Raw genomic sequence first — 21,570 nt, forward strand, 5'->3', positions numbered from 1 at the left:
CCGAGGGCGCCCTAGGGTGCTCCCCAGTTCTGTCTGTTCTGCTCCACGAAAATCCCTCAGATCGCCCCTCCTCTTCTCCCTAACTGTCACCCAGCAGGGGTGACACCCGGAGATCACCATGGCCTCTGGGAGCCAAGCCCTACCTCCTGGTGTCTGCCTCCTCCATTTTTGAGCAACCTCAGCACCCTGGAGCCCCCCTGGGGGTCAGGCACGAGGAAGGCTAGGTCAAGGAGGTGGAGCGGGGGAGGGGAGCTAGGACTCTGCTCCTCTGTGGCAGTGGAAACGTGCCTGGGTTTGGGATTTCTTCCTCCGACCCCTAGGAGGACAAAGCAGAAGATCTGGGGTGAGGGCAGATAGAAATGACCTACTGCCAGTCCTGTTTCTCCTCCCCTTTCTCTGCCCCACCGCCCATCTTCGGCAGTACTCAGCAACCTTACCCATACCCCAGAGAGCGTTGGGGGTATGTGTGCCTGTGGGTCCCCTGATGTGTGCATGGGGTGTGGGGGGCTGTTCCTTGTGTGTGGTTCTATGTGTGTAATCTGTGTGTGCGCCTGTGTATCTGTGTTTATGTGTGTCTGAGTGTACACATAGCAGCCGCTGCCTCCTGGCTTCTTAGAAAAATCAATGACAACAATCAATACATTCACACACACATTTAGGATGGGGGGGGTGGCGCACACCGGAATACCAGGGTCAGCTGGTTTTGCTCAGTCCATCTCTCCGACTGCTGACTGCCCTAGCTATTTCTTGGCAAAGAGGCAGCGAAATTAAAATCCCCCTACGCCTCCTCCCCCGCCCCCTCCCACCGCTACCCACTTTGCGCCTGCCTCCCGCCCTCCTGGTGCGAGAAACCCAAACAACCCCGATGGCGCCGCCGAAACCCTTTCGATGCCAACAAGCTCTCCCCCGGCACAGAAGTGGCTGCTTGGCCAGCCTTTCAGCGGACCTACCCCCGCCGCGGATTGCAGCCCCGCACCAACACATTTATTCCCCCTCGCCCCTCACAGTCCCGGTTCCTGCCCAGCTTCGGAAGCCACTGAAAAATAGGATTCCGGGCGCCCGCGAGAACTTTTCCAGGGGCTCAGGAGTAGGCGAGCCTAAGACTCGAGAAAAGTTCTAAGAAGGGTTGTTGCACCCAGGATGGGCGAATGCCACGAGGCCTCGGTCCAGGCTGTCCGGTGCCAATCGGGTGACTGATCACCTTGGAGTCCCCTTTCCAGGTGCCGGAGCCCCCAAAAGACTGGCGGCCGCCGTAGGGACCGCGGGCCTCTGTCAGCGGCGGGGGTCTCGGCGCAGGGCTGAGACCACTGCGGGTGGTCGCTGGGGGCCCCTCACCGCCCCTCCGCCAGACGCTCCGGGGGGACTGCGGCGGCGGCGGCTCTGCCCACCCCCAGAGAGCCGGCAACCCGGGCTCCGGCGAGAACCAAGTGCCTTCCCCACGCCGGTCGCCAGGGGGGCCGCGGGAGCAGCTTCCAGATGCGCCGCGGCGCCGTGAAGAAGGACGGGCTCGGGGCTGCGAGGGGCGCGCGGCCGGCGGCCGCAGCCCCAGCCGCGAGCGGGAGAAGGGACCGCGGGGGCCGCCGCTGTCCGTTCAGCACTGGCGCCGGCCTCGCCCGCCGAGAAGGGAGGCACAGCCGGGGCCCCGGCGAGACAGACAGCGCGGGCGGCCGCGGTCTGGGCGGCCACCGCCTCCCGGGCGCCCGGGAAGCCGCCCCCCGCGCCGCCGCAGAGCGGGTGGGGAGAGGAACTCACCGAGCTCTGGCCGCCGACAAGAGGAGCCCCGGACGCCGGCTCTCGCCCTCCCCGAGGCTGCAAAGTTGCGGGCTCGGCCCCACGGGCTCTCAGCCTCCTCACGCTTCGCTGGGGCACCGGGCAGGTAGCGGGGGTGTCGGGAGGAGGGAGCGGGCAGCTGCCGTCCTCCCACTTGGGCGCCGGCGAGAGGGGGCCAGGAGGCGGCGGGGACGGCAGCTGGGCATCCCCCCCACCCCGCCCTTCCCAGAGCCCCGCCAACCCTCCCTTCCCTCCTGGGGGCGGCGCTCTGGTCACCCCGCTCAGCTTCGTGGACTTGCTCCCCCACCCCACGCCAACCTTCCCCCACCTCGTTCCTCTGGAGCGGGCTGGGGCTCCCCGCCTGACTTCAGCCACCAGTCCAGCTGTGAGCTCTGGGTTCAGCCCTGATGCGGATGCTCTCTCACCGTCATCTGCTCCTTCCCTCCTCACTGTGGCTGAGACCCTTCCATCCTCTCCTGTCGTTCTCATACTGAGGAAATCGGAGGGGATTAGGAGTTCAGCTTTTCCCTGGGGGGCGACCACCCTTGAAGATTAGCGTCCTTGTGGTGATGGCTTGAGAGCCCCGACCTTGGAGCCTGTCTGCCGCAGAGTCTGAATGTCCATCATTCACAGCTGGGTGATCTTCAGATTCCAGTTTCCCCATCTGTAAAAGAGAGAAGTGAGCTGATATGACAACAATCTATGTAAAGAGCTTAAACCGTGCCTGCACAGGGTGAACGCTATTTGAGCATTGGTTTGTAATTATTGACTCTATTTGTTGGGCCCTTACTGGGAACCAGGCACTATGCTAAGCCTTTAGCATGAGGCAGCTTTGTTCATCCTCAGCAGAAGCTCTGTGATGTCCATTGTATGGATAAGGAGACTGAGGCATGGAGGAGCTAAGTTCACATGCCCAAGGACATACAGCGGGTAAGTGGCAGAGCCTGGATTTGAACTAATGCAGCTGCTCGCAGCCTCTACACAGCCCAGCGTCACTCTGAGACCCAGAGGGAGCTCTGACTTGGGAGAAAGGAGTATAACTGAGCTATTTATCCAGACACAGAGCTTGAACAGCTTGAACCAGGAGCTTCTGCCTGGAGTCTTGGCCCCATCTCACTTTTCCTAATTCCTTTCTTTTTTCCAACCCCACTAGTCTGAGGTAGGTACCGAACGGCACCAAGAGGGTGGGGACAGTTGGCCAGTGTGTGTCAGATGGAGGTTGGAGGGAGCAGAGAGGGCTTTAGAACCCCCGCAGGAATATGGGCACCACCACCACCTCGGCTTCTTGAGCTGTCAGAGATCACCTCACTGCCCTGTTACACTCCTCTGGGTGAAGGCAAACATCATAAATGAGTAATTATTTATTGCTTCCTCAACTGGTTGATTAAAACAAGAATAAGCCCTTAAAATGAGGACAGTATGCTTGTCAGCTCAGCCTATATTTTTGAAGCATCAGATACTGTTTTCTCTGTATTTTGACGGTAGGCATCAAAATGAAAACGACAACCAGGAAATCTTTTCATGTTCTGCAAGGGTCTTATGTATAAGCAAAAGAACAGCTTGCCAGGTGTTGGCCTCTGAGAATCTGGTAGCCCTGTGAGGCCTGATGGCCAGAGGGCAGGCACAGGAAAGCACAAGTGGTCATTTTTTTTTCCTTTAGAGCCTCTTTGTGTCAAGATCATGGCTGTCTGGACCCTTTTCAGAAGCCCTGCCTGCCTCTCACCCTGGCTTGGGAGGGAGGGAATGGAGGACTTGGCTGTATTGATTGAAGATCTCTATTCCCTAAATACCTTGAGAGTCAGGCGGTATTTCTAATTTTATTTTGCATATGGGTGTGTGGTGGGAGGGTGTGTGGTGGGAAGGTGTGTGTCTGATTGTGTGTGTGTGTGTGTGTGTGTGTGTGTGTGTAAGGGGAGGGAAGGAGAGGGAGAAAGGAGAAGCTAAGGAATGTGGGAAGATGTTGGTGGGGGAAGGGAGCATTCAGCCAGGAAAGAGATGGAGATCTGGCCTTGAAAACACAGACAAGAGCAATTATTTGCTTAGAAATATGGTTTATCAACCAAAAAGGACATTAAAGCTTCAAGTCTAGAGCTGGTAGTTCCCCAGCACTCCCCTCCCCCACTCAGTGAACTGCAGAAGAGGAAGGAGAGCCAAGTGTTATTTTGTTTTTCTAAAATTGGTGATTATCTCTGAGAAAATCAATAGGGAAGGTAATTTGAAAACTTCAGTTTTGGCCCCATCAAAATTAAGCAGACTAAGAAGGGACACTTTATTGCCACTGACCGCTGCTGTGGCACCTAGAGCAAAGTCATCTTACCTCTGCTCTTAGTATTCTCATCCATAAAATGAGATGAAGATGTTACCTGTGATGGTGATGGTCAAACGGGATAAACTAAGTGCCTCGTCCTGGCAGGAGATTGGACAGCATTAGCTTTTTTCTCCTCCTGCCTGTCTCTCTTCTGGGCTCTTATCTTTATTCACAAGAACATCTTATCTTTCCAACTAAAATGAGAGCTCCTGGTCTATATGGGAAGTATTTGGGGGTCTTCCATATCTCCTAATATGATGGTTCATCCAGAAGGGACGCTGAGTACAAGTGTATCAGTGATGAATTGATTCTGGACTTTGAGAGACATAGCTATGTTCCAAGGTCTTTGGAGTGTCTGATGAGGACACATTTCCTATTGATCTTGCATCCCGCCACCACCCACCCAGACTATAGTCTCATCCTCCATAAACAGCATCAGAAAATAATTTATAAACCACACTCTCCATCTCCCTTATCATATATTCTCATAGTTAAGCTATGACTCTACCTGCAGGCAATCCCAAGGGAGCAGGAACACAGACAGGCATCTGACTGCTGCTGAGCATTTTCTCAGAAATATGTGCCACAAATCTTGCTATTTGGTGATGTTATCTGAATAAAATGAACTCCCTCCCCAGGGGCAATCATTCCATTTGCCTCAAAATGTTGTGTACAAAGAGAAAAACTGCACAGTAAGAGGCTTCTCCCTTGGATGAGGATCCATACAGATGTCTGTCTGGCCCTACAACTCAAGTGTTGGGACAGAGAATATTCCAAGATGCAAGGGCCATACCTCAGGAGGCTGTGGGGAGTGGGTTCCATTCATTCTTGTGCTCTTATTTCAGATTGATCATGAAGACAGGCTGGGGTCTCAAGGCTAACTGGTGCCCTGAAATTAAGATCTCAATAGACCTCCTCAGACAGGATGCTCTTTACTGTGAAGAGCAAGTCACAGCCACAAAGTGGCAACCACAAAGTGCTCCCCAAGTCTCAGAAGATTCAGCGAGACGCCATCCCTGCCTGCCTGGATTCCAAAAAGATACAAGGGCCATCTTTGTCTTAGCCAGCCAAATACATGAAAATTGGGTTATCACAGAATTTCTATTTGGAGGTGGTAATTTGGTTGGCCAACTACATCTTCATTTTAATGATATTACTTTAATGCAATCAAGTACTTTGCAGATTACAAAGTGCCTACACAAAATTAAAATTTCATTCTGCAAGTCTCAAAACAGCCCTGTAAGCTAGCTGGGGAAACATTATCAAACCCATTTTTCTTATGAGGAAACTGAGGTTCAGAGATTTTCGGCATGTTGATTTGTAAGCCTGGCCTGTGTTCGATTTAAAATGTGACTTAACATGTAAACATCTCATTGACGGTTAACTTTTCTAGAACATACAGAAAGGACAAATGTACGTGGCATACTTCTCTAGAATAGAAGACCTGCATAGTCTCTCTTTAAGTAAGTGATTCGTGTAAAATTACATAAATAAAGGCTGCACCATGTTAATCAGACGCTCTCCCATTTGTGCTGCTGGAGAGTGTGAATGTGGTTAAGCCAGTGATGCTCAATCACCCAAGGCCACATGTCAAGGTAGGAGCAGCAGGTCTGAACGTCACCCTCTGGGTGACAGGTAACCTCAGTGGTCTCCTGGGTGATGGATGCATCAGAGTGGAGATGTTCACTGGGCTTGGCAGAGTCTTCTTTGAAATGTTCAGGCTGCGGGAAAACAAATGTGATCTTTTACCAATTAGCCGTGGTTTCCAGGGACTGCACAGGCAGTCCTGGTAGGAACGCCTAAGCCTGTGGACCAGTACACAGCTTAGTAGCCTGGGGTGGTGGCAGCAAGATTAATTGGCCCTTTTATCTCAAAGCCTGAAGGAGGCAGAGGGGAGAGAGAAAGAGGGAGGTGTAGGGAGGGAAAAGAAAAAGGAGGTAGAAAGCAGAGGGAAGAAGGAAGGTGGGGGGGTGGGAAGAAGAGGAAGGGAGGGGGGAGAGGGTGGACCCTCACCTGCCTGATGCAACCTCAGTTTCTGTTTTCGTGATGGAGGTGCAGGGTGAGATCAGCTGTCTCTATGGAGAGCCCTGCAATGCCAGGTGTCCAAGAAGGGAGGGAATGAGGCAGAAGGTTGGCATCTCAATTAGAGGAGGAGGAGGGCAGACCTGGAGGCTGAGGTCACGCAGTGCCCTTGGCTGTTCGTAGGACTCTCGGACATGTGGTTACAGGTGCAGAGCAGCAGGCAGCCCAGACCTCACACCCTGAACCCCCTCTGCCTCCATCTCTCCTCTGCTCTAGCAGCGATGGCCCAGGGCCCAGTGTGATGTGATGAAAAAAACCACTTGTTTGGGTGTGAGATTTTGATGTCTGCTGACTTGGACTTGAAGCCTTATTTTCCCATTCACTTGCTGTGTGACCTTGAGGAGGTTCCAGTCACACAGAACTTAGCCACTTTGAGCCTCAGATACACTGCCCATTAAATGGGGATTTTTAACTAACCTGCGGCATTTGTTCTGAATTTTAAATGACAAAGATAGCACCTGCCCTTTCAACTGAAATAGTCCCCCTGGCTACTAACTAACAAAAAATCCTGCTTGTTGCATAGCACTCATTGCTTCAGTGATGATCCTATTTGTGTGCATGTTTATTTGCTTGTTTATTGTCTCCTTCCTTCTGATAAACTATAAACTTCCACGGGCAGGGACTTACCTGTCAGTTTTGTTTCTGTAGCTTAGACCTAGCATGGAGCCTGGCACACAGTGGGTACTCAGTAAATATTAGAATGAATAAGAAACAGTCTTGGGGAAAAAGGTGCCTGAGGGAACAATTCAAGCGTGAAAATCTATACCTTGATTGTGGTGGTAGTTACGTAACTGTATGTTTGTCAAAACTGTAGAACTGTACACTTCATGAGGGTAGACATTACTGTATGTAAATTATATCTCAAAATCTGACCTTTAAAAATAGGCTAGAGGGAACAACAGATAAACAGAATTCCACTAAGTAAAGACTGATATCTACTGCCACTTATTGGGTACCTAGCTGATAAGGGGCCAGAGCCTTCACATTGGTTATTTCATTTAATCCTTACAGCACCCATGCAATGAAAGTCTGATTCTATTTAATTTTGTAGAGAGGAAAGTGGAGGCTCAGAGTGGTTATGAGATTGCAAAGCTTGCTGGCTGCAGAGATAAACTTCAGGTTACTTGGTCCCAGTGGCTAGGCCTAACCCAGTGTGTTTCCTTCTGTGTTTCTTACACCTAAACCCTCACACTGACATAAGATTAAAGGGCCAGCTTTTCTTATGGAAAGGGAACTTATCATGCTGAGGTCAATCTCTTACATCATAGCATGAATTAGCCAACCAGAATCTTTTCTCAGTGAAACAGGACGTAGAGAAAATGAGCTTTTTGCTGGAGACAGGGAATGGGGTAGGGTGGGGATTAGAATTAACACAAGGAGACTTGGGCTTCCCAGGAGGCACTAGTGTTGCTAGAATCCACCAGCCAGTCAAGGAGATACAAGAGACAAGTCTTTGATTCCTGGGTCAGGAAGATTCCCTGGAGAAGAAAATAGCAACAAGGAGCCCAACAGGCTACAGTCCATAGGGTCAAAAAGAGTCAGACATGACTGAAGTGACTGCACACATGCATAGGACTGTTACATAGATTAAATGAGATAACATCTGTAAGCACTTAGAAAAGTGGCTGGCATAGAAATACTAAATAAGAGATAGAAGCCCCATGGACAGAGGAGTCTGGCTGGCTACAGTTCATCAGTCACAAAGATTCAGACGCAACTGAGCAACTAAGCACACACCTTCATGCTATTGTAATTACTTAAGATTAGTTTCTGGACTTCCCTGGTGGTCCAGTGGCTAAGAATCTGCCTGCCAATGCAGGGGACATGGGTTTGATCCCTGGTCCAGGAAGATCCCGTATGTGGAAGGGCAATTTAACTTATGCACCACAGATACCGGAGCCTGTGCGCCTGGAGCCTGTGCTCGGCAACAAGAGAAGCCACGACAATGAGAAGCCCAAGCATAGCAATGAAGAGTGGCTCCCACTCCCTGAAACTAGAGGAAGCCTGGGCACAGCCACAAAGACCCAGTGCAGCCAAAAATAAATAAAAATTAAAAGAATGTAACATCAAGTTATGTATGCATTAAAATTCTTTTTTTAAAAAAAAGAGTAGGTTCTATGACATGTGAAAGAAATCCCAAGAAAATACTAGTTTAAGCTAAGATGGAAATTTATTCTCACTTTGGTGAAGTTTAAAGGAGACAATCCAGGGCTGCTGTGGAGGCTTTGTGATATTTGCTCAGACTCTTTCTACCTTGTTGCTCCACCATCCCAAGTATGTTGCCTCATGGTCCAGAATGGTTGCTCCTGCCCCAGCCATCATATTCGTATTCCAAGCAGCAAGAAAAAGAAAAGGAGAAAGGCTATACACCTCTCTTTAAGGGTGTTTCCTGGAAGTTGCATGCAACACATCCATTTACTACCTCTTATCGCCCAAAACTTAGTTACGTGGCCACATGCGTGCGTGCATAAGTACTTGCTAAGTCACTTCAGTCATGTCTGACTCTTTGTGACCCTATGGACTGTTGCCTACCAACCTCATCTGTCCATGTAATTCTCCAGGAAAGAATATGGAAGTGGGTTGCCATGCCCTCCTTCAGGGGATCTTCCTGACCGAGGGATCAAACCTGCATCTCTTACGTGCCCTACATAGGTAGGCATGTTCTTTACCACTAGCACCACCCGGGCAGCCTCACATGGCCACACATAGCTGCAAGTAACTAGGTAATGAGCTAAAATTTGTTAATTATATTGATAGGCATGAGCCACTGGGGAAGCCCCATGAAAAAGAAAAGGAAAATTAATTTGGGGGACAACTTTGATGTTTTTTCTTCTACTAGAAACATTTAGACATATTCAAGCTATTTATCCCCCAGGTCTCGGGACAGATGCAAGATTTTCCTGGCACTTCCCGCCTCTCTGAGATTCCAGCTCCTCACTGGGCAGATGGAGCTACTACCCACTGCCCTTCCCTATTCCCTCACCAACCCTTGACTTCCTCTTGGCACTTCTCCTCCCAGAAACAGGTCCAGGAAAGGCAGCTACAGCTTGCCAAAGCTTTGACCTCAAATGATCATGGACAGTGAACAATGCAGGCAGCTGTGGTCAGTATCCCGGACCATCTGGCCAACTCAGCAAGCTTGAAATCTGGCCCCGGGTGAGAAAGAAAGGGGAGACAGAAGAGATACATTTTAAATATTTTTAATTTTAAAAAATCATATGAGTGGCATGTTTTACAAGAAAATACAAATAATGTGTTAAAAATAAAGCAGGAATCCTTTCATCCTAAACCCAAAGATAATCATCATTAATGTTTGGTAAGTGTCTTTCAATCTTTTATTTATTCGGACTTTGCCCCCTTAATTGCAAATTTGGGCTCACAACTTCATCCTCTTTTATAATCAGTATTTAAAATTCAGCAATAATAAAACACTTCTTCCATGCTGATACATACGTTTCCCACATCATTTTCAATGGACAGCTTACAGAAGGGACATGGTTTTGTAGGGATGCCCACAGTTTGGCTCTGACCTTGATATCTCAACAAAATACACTCTTCATCTTCAGCCATGGTCATTGAAAGGCTGAAAAGCTCGTTTCAGACATTAGCATCATTTCTGGGTTCCCTGGACTTGCACATGACCCATGAGTGTGACCATGTTACGAAACCTTCGCACCTATGAAGCAAAATAATCTGCATTTTACACACATGGCATGTCATTTGGCTTTACTGCTAATAATCACCTTCAAGTGTGGATAACCTTCTAGATGTAACTTGTAATGAGTTCTTCTCTTGTGCTCTGTTGAAATTCTATCAGTCAGTCAGAGAATAAATATATATATTATCGCAAAGGTAAAATGCGTATCACTCATGATGATTATCATGAGCAAGTTCTGGGAGATGGTGAGGAGAGGGAAGCCTGGCTTGCTGCAGTCCATGGGGTTTCAAAGAGTTGGACACGACTGAGCCACTGAACAGCAACATGATAATTATAAACACTGTCTCTTTTTTGTACAGAATTCATTATTAAGCATTTCGAGTATTTAAATATAGAAGGAAACATTGATAGCTAATAAAAATATTGTCAGCCAAATTCCTTTAGAAGATACTTTTTCAGGCAACAATAATGAAACATTAAAATAATAGTATGAAGCAGAATAATAGAGATTCAGTTCAGTTCAGTTTAGTCGCTCAGTCGTGTCCAACTCTTTGTGACCCCATGAATCCCAGCACACCAGGCCTCCCTGTCCATCACCAACTCCTGAAGTTCACTCAAACTCACATCTATCAAGTCGGTGATGCCATCCAGCCATCTCATCCTCTGTCGTCCCCTTCTCCTCCTGCCCCCAATCCCTCCCAGCATCAGAGTCTTTTCCAATGAGTCAACTCTTCGCATGAGGTGGCCAGAGTACTGGAGTTTCAGCTTTAGCATCATTCCTTCCAAAGGAATCCCAGGGCTGATCTCCTTCAGAATGGACTGGTTGGATCTCCTTGCAGTCCAAGGGACTCTCAAGAATCTTCTCCAACACCACAGTTCAAAAGCATCAAAAGCTTTCTTCACAGTCCAACTCTCACATCCATACATGACCACTGGAAAAACCATAATTAGATTATATTTAATTTTAATTTTTGTACAATTGAGATACTAACATTTGTAACACTAAACAAAATAATCTCTTAAAAATGTAGTCAACTTTTAGTAACCTTATTCTGTGTAGGGCATGAAACTTTAATCAAAAGGCTTATTTGTAATTATTTACACCTTGTAAAGACAAACTAAAAACGGAATGTCTACCAACTTCCCAATTTCATGAGGAGGCAAACCTCTAAAGTGATGTGTAACACTACCCACGGCAACTCATATTTGACCCTATGTGGGAAGAAATATAAAGAATATGAAGAAAAGAATAAATTACTAGAACAAGTGAGGGTCCCACTCCTCCACCACCCTCAGCTGAAAGAAGCATCGATTTATTAACTCAAATGTGCGTCATATACAATACAGGAGCAAGCTCGTTAACTCCCAGCACTGGAGAAGAATTGTTCTTGTGTTAAAATGTTAAACAGTTAAGTGTTGACATTCATTAATGAAATTAATTATCATCACAAATAATCTCTGATAACATTTTAGATGTACTCCTTTAACAAAGACGCTCGTTTCATGAAGGTCATGTTAGACCTTGGCCTGGACTTCAGTTGGATGAACAGGATTGATCTTGGCCATTTGGCATTCAGCCGAAGTGTGTGTTGAGTGCGTCTCTCACTTTATATTACTTCCAATTTCTCACTATTGTTAGTAACATTGCGATGAATGTCCTAGCACAAACAACTCTATGATTATATCCTTGGCTGAATTCCAAGAAGTGGAGTGGCTGGGTCTAAAGGACCCCTATTGCCAAACTACCCCCCTAGAAAGCTTGTACCCATTTCCCTCCCATCACAGGAGTGGAGCAAGGAGAAATTGGCTCCTGGCTCCAAAACAGCTTTGGCATTTGCCTCCTCAACCTCCTACAGCAGTTGGCAGTTGGATGGTTGAGAGTAGAATCCTTCGGATACCTCCAAACCCTCCTGATTCCACCATGGCCATCATAGCTAGACCTTCTTCTGGGTTACCTTGTTTCTGGTATTATGTTAGGCCTTTTAGGTACTCCTTGCATTGTAACCCTCACGATGATCATCCTAGTAAATATTACTAGCCTCATTTTATATATGAGGAAACTGAAGCTCAAGGGTTGGGTGGCCCTGCTCCCATCCGTCATGGAAGCCTCCAGAAGCTGGCCAAGTAGCAGACTGAAAGCCTTTTCCTGCAAATAAACGAAACTGTAAATTTCAAACACCATTATGCCAACTGTTCAGCCCCTGGAGGCTAACGGGCTCCCTGAGCCCTCCTGCCTGCATGCATTTCCAGCCAGGGCTTGAAGGTGGAATAAAGGTGAAAGACAGTGCTGACCGCACCCAGCTCTGCTCTGGGTTGGGCTCTCTGCTGGGCACCTTGTGAGCTTGCGTGCCCATCGCTTCTCGGTTGTTTCTAAAGGAAACTGTGCCACAGCCTCTGTTATCCCTGAGCAAGTCACCCCTCTGTGTATGTGTGTGTGTGTGCATGCGTGTGGTAACTCACAGTGCCAGGAGAAGGTCAAGACTGTTAGCCACGGAATCCCCTCATAGCAAGTTGACAGTTGACTACTTGGGGAGAAGGGTAAATGGTGACCACATGTCTGGGACTTAGGCACCATCTCCTGCAGGTCTCAGACTGCAAGGCTCGAGAGCTATTATCCAAATCTTACTGGAGAGGAGCCAGAGGCTTGGGAAAATGTTCAAGGACTCATAGCTAGCACGTGGTGAAGGACTCAAATAGCCCAGGATAGAAGTTCAGGCTTTCTCCGATCCAGATGGGAAAACACACCCTGCTACGTATTCTATTACACTTGTAAGAGCCTGAAGCCTTGAGAGAGAAACAAAAAGCGTCTTCAGAAGCACCGCAGAAGCAGGAAGGCTCTTGTTCTGAGGTCCTTGCAGAAGAAACACACGTTGTCCCTGAGAGAGCTGAGGGAAATCCACGAGGGTGGACTGCCTTGGGGGTTGCTGCTGAGCCCCGACCTTTCAACTGCCTGAGCTGAGTGGGTGGGAGCTGTGGGGAGCTGTCTTCTCCTGTGAGGACCTGCCCCCTTCCTATCCTTTTCTAAGTCTGGGCCTTGGAAGTGACACCCCAAAGCCTAAAGGAGCTGAGGATGGAAGCCAGTCTCCCCTCCTCCCTGGCATCCTTCAGCAGACACACATACAATACCCATGGGGGCCGCGGCCAGAACTTGGAGTCACAGACCTCAATCTTATCTGTCTCAGCCACGCTCCAGCTCTGTGACGTTGAGCAACTTACTTAACCTCTCTGAGTCACTTAGCTTAAACCATAGAATGTGGGCATGCTAGTATTTCTTTACCAGTGGTTGTAAGGACTGAGTAGCTGATGCCCCAGCCCCATTGTTGCCTCAGCCAGAAGCTGCCCCCCGAATCACTGTCTCCACGGCCCACCTGTGCAGGGAGCCACCTTGGGCATGGCCTTGGACCCGTGGAGCTCCAAAGACCCACCTGGGGCCCTCCAGGATCTCACTCCAAAGCCTCGTAGGCCACGAGCTTATTCTAGCCTTCAGGTCTTTGCATGTACTGTGGCCCCCACCTGGAACACTGCCTAGCCCTATGCCTGCTTTATCAAATTAGTTCAGGCTTGACATAGCTGTCCCTCTCTCCAGAAAACCTCCCCTAGGCCCCTCAGGTCCAACTGACATGTGTCTCTCTGCACTATATCATGTAACCTTTTCATGTCCTGTTCTCCACTGGACTGCAAGCTCATGAAAGGTAGGGACTAGGTTCTGCCCATATTGTTCCCACAAAGCCTAGCATGGGACTTGGCCCAGAGCAGATGCTCAGGACATGTGCACAAAGTAGAAGGAAGGATGAAAAGAGTCTATATGAGTCTGAGTAGCAAAACTATGGAGACCGACTACAACAGAACCTCTGTTTGGATGAGGGACTGAAAGATGAGGGCAGGACTTCAGTTACCATGATTTCCAGGGCCCTGTCTCTTTTCGTTCTGCCAGGCAAGAGAAGATGTATCTAGGGCCGCCCAGTACGGTTGTTTAGGTTCTGCACTTTACAATTCCAGAGGGCATCATTTTCACACTTGAGTCATCATGGATTTACAAGATCGTTTTGACAACTTCCAGTAGATGGCAGTAAAACATTTGAGTTTCGGGCATTTTGTGTGTGTGTGTGTGTGTGTGTGTGTGTGTGTGTGTGTGTTTGTGCAAATGCACTGTTTGGGTTCTCCAGTGTTGGGTGCACCTGACTACCAGCCCTCCAATCTGCTGAGAGTTTGCCTGACATCCTCTGCCTTGTCACACCTCCTCTTCACTTCAGGGCTCTATAAACCACAGCCAGGGCCTTAGTGTTGGACTCGGGATTTCAGGGGAGAGAGCCACTTAGAGCCAGAAATCCCCAGTTGCATCTTTTGTTCAAAAGAAGGGGGTGTTTGTGATCAGAAGCCCTGGGTTCAAGTTCCAGCTGCTGCATTTCCTAGTGAGTGGTCTTGGGAAAGTGACTCTGCAGTCCGGGGACCTACTTTTCTCTTCTGGAAAGAGTGGAGTCATCATCCGTGCCCTTGAGATTATGAGGAACAGATGCTACCCTGAACATGACCGCTCCATTGGTAGCCATAAAACACCCTTCCTAGGAATATCCTGTCTTAATAATACACAGGGTTTTCCCAGCTGACCCCAGGAGGATTACACTATTTGGGCAGGGGTGTGCCGCAGACCACATTGACTCCTATTTTATCATTGCCCCGCCCCCCAGAGTCATCTTCCCCCAACACATTTCTCTCCTGCTCTCCACCACTGTTCCATCCCTAGGGGCGCTTCAGTCTCTGCTCCAAACAGAAGTCATTGAGCATCTTCTGTGTGCTAGGGGCTACGGTGATCTTTCCCTCAGCTTCTCACAGTCCCCAGGGGGCAATAAAGTTAGCATAGTCACCATTTGTTTCTGAGTCTTGAGATCTCGTCCCATTTTTTAAAACACTTTTGTGTGTTGTTATATAAGGTGTTTTTTTTTTTTTTAAACTTCAGAACATCACTGTTTTATTTTTCTGTGAATGCTGCACAAACCTGGTATCTTAAAACAACAGAAATTAGTGCTTTTACAGTTTGGGGTGCCAGAAGTTCAAAATCAAGGCGTCTGCATGGCCATGCTCCCTCCAAATCTCTAAGGGAGAATCCTTCCTCGTTTCTTTTTTTCTTTTTTTAAAATTTTTGTTTGTTTGTTTGTTTTAATTGGAGGCTAATTACTTTACAGTACTGTGGTGGTTTTTGCCATACATTCACATGAATCAGCCATGCGTGTACATGTGTTCCCCATCCTGACCCTCCCTCCCACCTCCCTCCCCATCAAGGTGTTTGAAAGAGAAGGGATTATCTTTTTACAGGAAATAACTAAAGCCAGAATATTTTTCAATTATACTCTTTCTTCTAGGTTTACTATTGTTCCTCTATTGAGATTCATTAAATGAAGAACATTCTTGGTTAAATGTGGCAGAGGCGTGTTCAACTCAAAAACCGTTAATATCAGGAACGGAAATTAATCTCTCTGGAAGCTGCAGCCCCATCTCTCTTCTGCTGGCTGTCAGTGGATTCAGATCTGTGTCCCTCTCCATGTTCTCCGCCTATGACAGCTGGGTGATTCCATGAAGGGATCGCTTCCTGTTGTGATGTGTCTGAGTGTCCACTCACTGTCCAGTTCTGGAGGTCAGAAGTCTGTTTTGCATCTCACTGGGTTAAAATCAAGGTGCCTGTCTGCTGGGACTCTGAGGAGGAAAAGGCCTCACCCAGTTTCTTCCTTTGTGATTCCTAGGCCACTTATTGACTGGACAGTATCTTAGGCTCACATCACTAAATATCCCCCAAGGTCCAGACCAAGAGAGGCTTAGCTGGGGTCTTCCCTGCCCATCTCATAGTAGCGAAAAACAGAGAACAAATTCACTATGGGTTTCCCTTAGAATTTGGCTGAGAAGGGACAAGAACCTCGAAGTAGAATTGGCTTAATTGAGATAGACGTGTTTTGCCCGCTCGGGTATCTTAAGCCTAGAGGCAGGCCTTCCACAGTTAATACAGTCACTCTACAGTGTCAGGAAAGACCAAGCCCTTTCCAGTACCCTGTTCTGTCATCCCTCAGGTGTAGTTGTCATCCTCACAGTAGAGGTGGAAGTTCAGGGCTGGCAAAGCCCTTCATGACATCAGGACCCAGGTTCCTCGTATATCATTTCCTCACTATTCCCAATATACATCTCCTGGTACAAAATGGTTGCTCAAGTTCCAGCCATCAAGCCAACATTCCACCAGTAGGAAGTATGAAAGAAGGCTGAGCAAGGACATACCCTGTCTACCGAAGGACACTCCTTGGAAGTTATTCACGATTATTCCACTTGTCTCCCATCGGTTAGAACTTAGTCACATGACCATATGTAGGTGCAAAGAAATTAGTCATTATTGTAGGGGCAATTCCTGGGGAAGAAAAGGAGAACATTTATTGAGGAGCCATGAGAATTCTCTACCATATTCTGCCTGTGAGGTACCATCCCCTGCCTACAGGGTGGGTATCTCTACCTAGAAAGCTCCTCAGTCTAAATTAACCAGGGAAATTACCAGTAACCATAAGAGCACAGAACAAGAATTACCCAAAGACAGCACCTACATATGTCCTGTGACTAAGTTCTAACCAATGGGAGATAAATGGAATAATCATGAATGACTTCCAAGGAGTGTCCTTCTGTAGAGAGGGTATGTCCTTGCTCAGCCTGCTTTCATACTTCCTGCTGGCGGAATGTTGGCTTGACGGCTGGAACTTGAACAACCATTTTGGACCACGAGATACATACCAAGAATGGTGAGGAAATGATATCAGGACCTGGGTCCTGATGTCATGAAGGGCTTTGCCAGCCCTGAACGCCCTGCTCTTTCCTCCCTGCATGTAAATGACACTTGTGTTCTGTAGTAATGATCACCACTGGCAACAGTCAGTACTGTGCACCCATTAGCCTCTGCTCTCAGCTGCCCACCGTCCTGCCCTGCTGGTCCAGCTATGGCATCTCCTCTCCCACCCGCAATGCGCCCAACACTACCCTCCTGTCCCTTTCTAGAGTGGAGTCTGGCTGAAGTGACATGAGGGCAGCCGTGAGTGGGGAGGCCCTGTGACATCAGCTGCCACACAGCAGGGGTGATGGTGGTTGCCCTGGGAAGCTGGGCAAAGAGGCTTGTAGGATTCTGCCAAGTGTTTCTTCCTGACCCCCCACCGCCTTCTCTTTCCTGCCTAGGAGACACCTCTTGCGGCCAAGACCACTCAGTCTCATCTTTTTCTCTCCTCTGCCTTGTTTTTGTTTTTTAATAATTTTAATTAATTTATTTTTATCTTGAGCTGTTCTGGGTCTTCACTGCTGTGCGGGCTTTCTCTAGCTGCAGCGCACCGGCTTCTCATTGTGGCGGCTTCTCTTGACGGAGAACACGGGCTCTCAGGCGGGCCGGCTTCAGGAACTCTGCGTGTGGACCCAGCAGTTGTGGTTTCCAGGCTCGAGTGCACAGGCTCAATAGTTGTGCTGCACGGGCTTAGTTGCTCTGAGCCATGTGGGATCCTCCCTGACCAGGGATCGAACCCGTGTCTTGGGCACTGGCAGGCAGATTCTTTACCACGGAGCCACCAGGGAAGCCCCTCCGCCTCCTTTTAAAATACCCCTTTGCCTGCTCATTCCCGGTTCCTGCGGGAAGGGGCTTCAGGCACCCTAGGGTGTGAATGAGGGCTCAGATGTTAAGATCGTCTCTCCTGCACCCTCACCACAGCCCTGTCCCATAGGCTCCTCGTTCCCACTTGCCAGATCAAGGCACAGAGCTCGAGGGCTGCCAGGGAGTTGGTCCCGACCACCCAGCTGGTAGGTGGCAGCCCTGCAAGGGGAACCAGCTCTCTAAAGCCTGTGACACCTTCACGAGCTACCCATGCTAGGTAGGGGTCTGATGGCGGAACTTAGCAGCTCCCTGATCGTGGAGGCGACTTTGAGGGGCAAGAGAATGTTCACAGCACCAGCTGTCCTCAGCAGCTTTCCAGGGACAAGAGCGGGGAGAGAAACCAGGACCTCGCTGATAATGTGGGCAGGAAGCCACATCCCTGAGCTGCGGTCTGCTGGTCACTTTGAGACGGAGAACTGCGGGCGGCACTGGCTGCTTCCACCCCCCCACGGCCTCCCCACCCCCTGGTCCCTGATCGCCAGGGACCCTGGCTCTGTCCTGCCGCCAGGGTCTCCGAGCCCAGGAACGTCATGCCTCCTCTCAGCAAGGGAGGCTGTGCCTTCAGTCCACCCCGCTCCCCACTCTGGGTTCTTTGTGATGGGTCAGAGATATCCTTGCCTCTGGTTCTCCATGTGGGTGCCCGAGGGAAGGGAAGCCTGGCAGGGAGCTGGCGGTGTGTGTGGGGGGGGTGATGGGGGCTCAGCATGCGCTGGAGCAGGTCTGGCTTTCCTGCTGAGTCATGGCTACTGGAGCTTCGAAGGAGGGGGGCAGGCCTTCTGGAGGGAGAGAGAGAGAGAGAAAGCTCTCCCACACACACACACACACACACACCCCTCCCAGCAGAGAGAGGCTTTGTTCCCCTACAAGGTGGAAAAGCTGCAGAAACACAGGAAAGGCAGCTCTCGCCAGCCCTGTCCTCCGCTGCCATTTCTGCCCCTGCTCTCTGTCCTCACCACATTTCCACCAAGCCGCCCTTCTCGCTCCATCCAACCCCGATCCTCCCCTAGGGTGACCAGTCATCCTGAACGGCCCAGGGTAATGGACCTTTCTGGGGCCAGGTTGCTCACCCTGTGTGCCCAAGTCCATGGTGATGGGCGCTTTCCTGGCTCAAAGGTGGTGTTCTGATGTTCCAGACTTTTATGAGGCTTGTCCTGGTGCTGTGGGAGACAGAGATGAATGAGGCTGCGTCTCTGTGTCCTGAGGGGCTTATACGCTGTGGGGCAGGGAGGCTGAGGATACAGTTCATCCCTCCTCCCCCAGAGCTGGCTGAGGGCTGCCCCCGAACATCCCACCTCCTCCCCTCCATGTGGGGCAAGGCTGCTTATAAATGGGGACGGGATGGGCGGATGGGCTGGAGCCTCGAAGGCAGCCTAGGTGGAGGACAGAATGCCTCCCTTGTTTAAAGATCACTGCTTGTCTTTGTACAAAATCCCCAAGCCCAACTGTTATCCGATACCCAGCTATACACCCTTCAGACCTATTCCTATTCGTGTGGACCTGGTTTTGGGGAAGTCTGACTGCGACAGGATCAAACGCGACACGTTGCTGCTGTGTTTCTTATCATCGCCTTCACCCATGCTTTGTCAAAGGTCTTCTCTCGAACAATACTCTTGGCAGACTTCAAGTTTTCTGATCAAATTCCCTAGTGTTTTTAAATGATTAAAAATCCAGTTTAGTTTAATCCAATTTAAAAGTTAAACATCAAATGCAAATATAGGGTGATCCTCACCTAGTGCCGAGCAAGGCTAGGAGTGGGGAGGGGGCTCCTCCTCCATCAGAGAGCTTTGACCTCCCCTGAGTTTGAGGTTGGGGTATAAATGGAGGGTGGAAGAGCTGGAAGGGGGTTCAGTTCAGTTCAGTTCAGTCGCTCAGTCGTGTCCGACTCTTTATGACCCCATGAATCGCAGCACGCCAGGCCTCCCTGTCCACCACCAACTCCCAGAGTTTACCCAAACTCATGTCCATTGAGTCAGTGATGCCATCCAGCCATCTCATCCTCTGTCGTGCCCTTCTCCTGCCTTCAATCTTTCACAGCATCAGGGTCTTTTCCAATGAGTCAGCTCTTCACGCCACAGGCTTCGTTCTCTGGGCCAACACTGCCTGATGGCAAGTGTCTCCTGGGGGTGAAGTCTTGCAAGTGGGGTGAGCAGTTGGGTTCTCTGGGGAGAAGCGCCATCTGGCTCGGCTGTTTTAACATATCCTGTCTGTTCTTGCCCCTGGATGTCCCCCACTGGAATTCTTCCTCCTTAGGAGGGACTGACCCACAGGAAATCCCTGCGTCCTTGCGTGGCCAAATGGGGGCATGCAGGCCATCTTCACTGCCTGGCTCTGTCTCTGTTCATTCTCCTTTCCACCCCCACCTCACCCCAAGGCATGATCGGTTGACCAGTCAGCGGGCACTCAACTAAGGAATGGGGTGTCCACCTCTCTCCCACAGGCAACCCCTCTCTGGGGATAAGCTCTAGCAATCCTCCTTCCACATCCAGAAAGTGGAGGGAAAGCCAAGCATTCCTGCTCTAGCCTGGGGACATTTGCTGTGCCCAGGAGGGCCCCACACTTGGTCAAATGCCGTGTTGTCTTGAAATTCTTCATGATGTTTGAACAAGGAGCTACTTGTAGCAAACCCTGGAAAATTATGTAGCTGGTCGCCCCTGGGACTGACTGCTCTCTGACCATCTTCATCTGCTTGTTGAAAGGAGGGGAGGGGTGGTTGTCCTGGTTAGAGTACCAAGGCTGGTTCTGGAGACTGTAGGTGCCCTGGGAAGTACCACCCTACAGTGATGTCCATCTCTCCTTAGAGTGAGGGTTGTTCCCCACCCTATGATCCTCCCTTTGAATTCCAGTCATCAGCCTCCAGGCAAGAGGATCTGAACTAACCAGCAAGCATCCTGTTTGGAATATGAGCACCCTTCAACATCAAACACACTATCCAAGTTGGAAATCGAATAGGTTCAGAGTACGTGCTCTTTTGTTGCAGCTTTTTTCACAGCAATGAATCATGTTGCATATATTGCTTTATAGCCTGTTTTTTCACTTAACAACACACTGAAAATATATTTTCACAGAGAAAATACTCATCTACCATCTAATTTTCAACATTGGTTTCAATTCCATGTTGGTGGGCTACAAGCCACCCCAAACCCAGGGCTTGAATCAACAGTGACTCATTGGTTTTCATTCTTCTATGAGTTAACCAGACAGCCCTGATCATTCACAAGACACACAAAAACTAGAGAGAAAAGCTGACTTCCAGGGCTAGCTGAGCCATTACCTGGTTGTGTGACCTTGGTCAAGTAACTGAACCTTTGATGCCTCATCTTTAAATTGTTCCCTCATCTTTAACTGGTTAACAGATGGTAGCAGTGATGTTTCCTTTCTTTACCTGAGATATTTTGAAGATCAAATGAGAACTATAATAGTCATGTCTACCATGTAGGGGTGTCTTGAGGATTATATGAGTTAATATGGCAAAAGTATAACCAGTGTTAGCTCTTAACTATTATGCGTCTTGGTGAGGGGCTAGGCTAGTGAGGGGATATTGGGCAAGGAAGGAGCTGGCTCTCCAGCTCATCAGACTGAGAGACAGGATGGAGGGAGGGTTTCTGCTGGGAATGCGTAGAAGGATGAGAAAAGGCTGAAAGTAGTAAGCATTGCTCAGTCACCGGGGAGATGAGGGCTGGGAGGAGAGTCATCTTGCTGCCGTAAAGAGACACTTGTCTGCCTTATTTCCCTGCATACTGATAACATGCTGGTAATAAAGCCAGTGTTAACATGTGCTGGAAAGCAGGCAGTGCCAGTTTAGAGGCACCTGACTCCACCAATATCCGTGGGTATCCACTGCTCTATCACAGGGAGCCCTTCTTTAAGGAATGGAGAGAAGAGGACGAAACCAATGGGGCATCTCTTAAGGAACAGAGAAACAGTATCAGGGAGCCAAAATCTAGGCCCCCATGGCTTTCTGTGCCCCCAGTGTCTCCTTTCAATCCTTTCATTAAAGTCTCAGAGATTCTAACATGTCCTTGTGTCTCTTTAAAAATTATGTAATAATTAAAACACAATATAAACAATAGCACAACAAAACCCATGTTCTTG

The sequence above is a fragment of the Budorcas taxicolor genome, chromosome 10 (genome assembly GCF_023091745.1).
Source record: "Budorcas taxicolor isolate Tak-1 chromosome 10, Takin1.1, whole genome shotgun sequence".
Lineage (NCBI taxonomy): Eukaryota > Metazoa > Chordata > Mammalia > Artiodactyla > Bovidae > Budorcas > Budorcas taxicolor.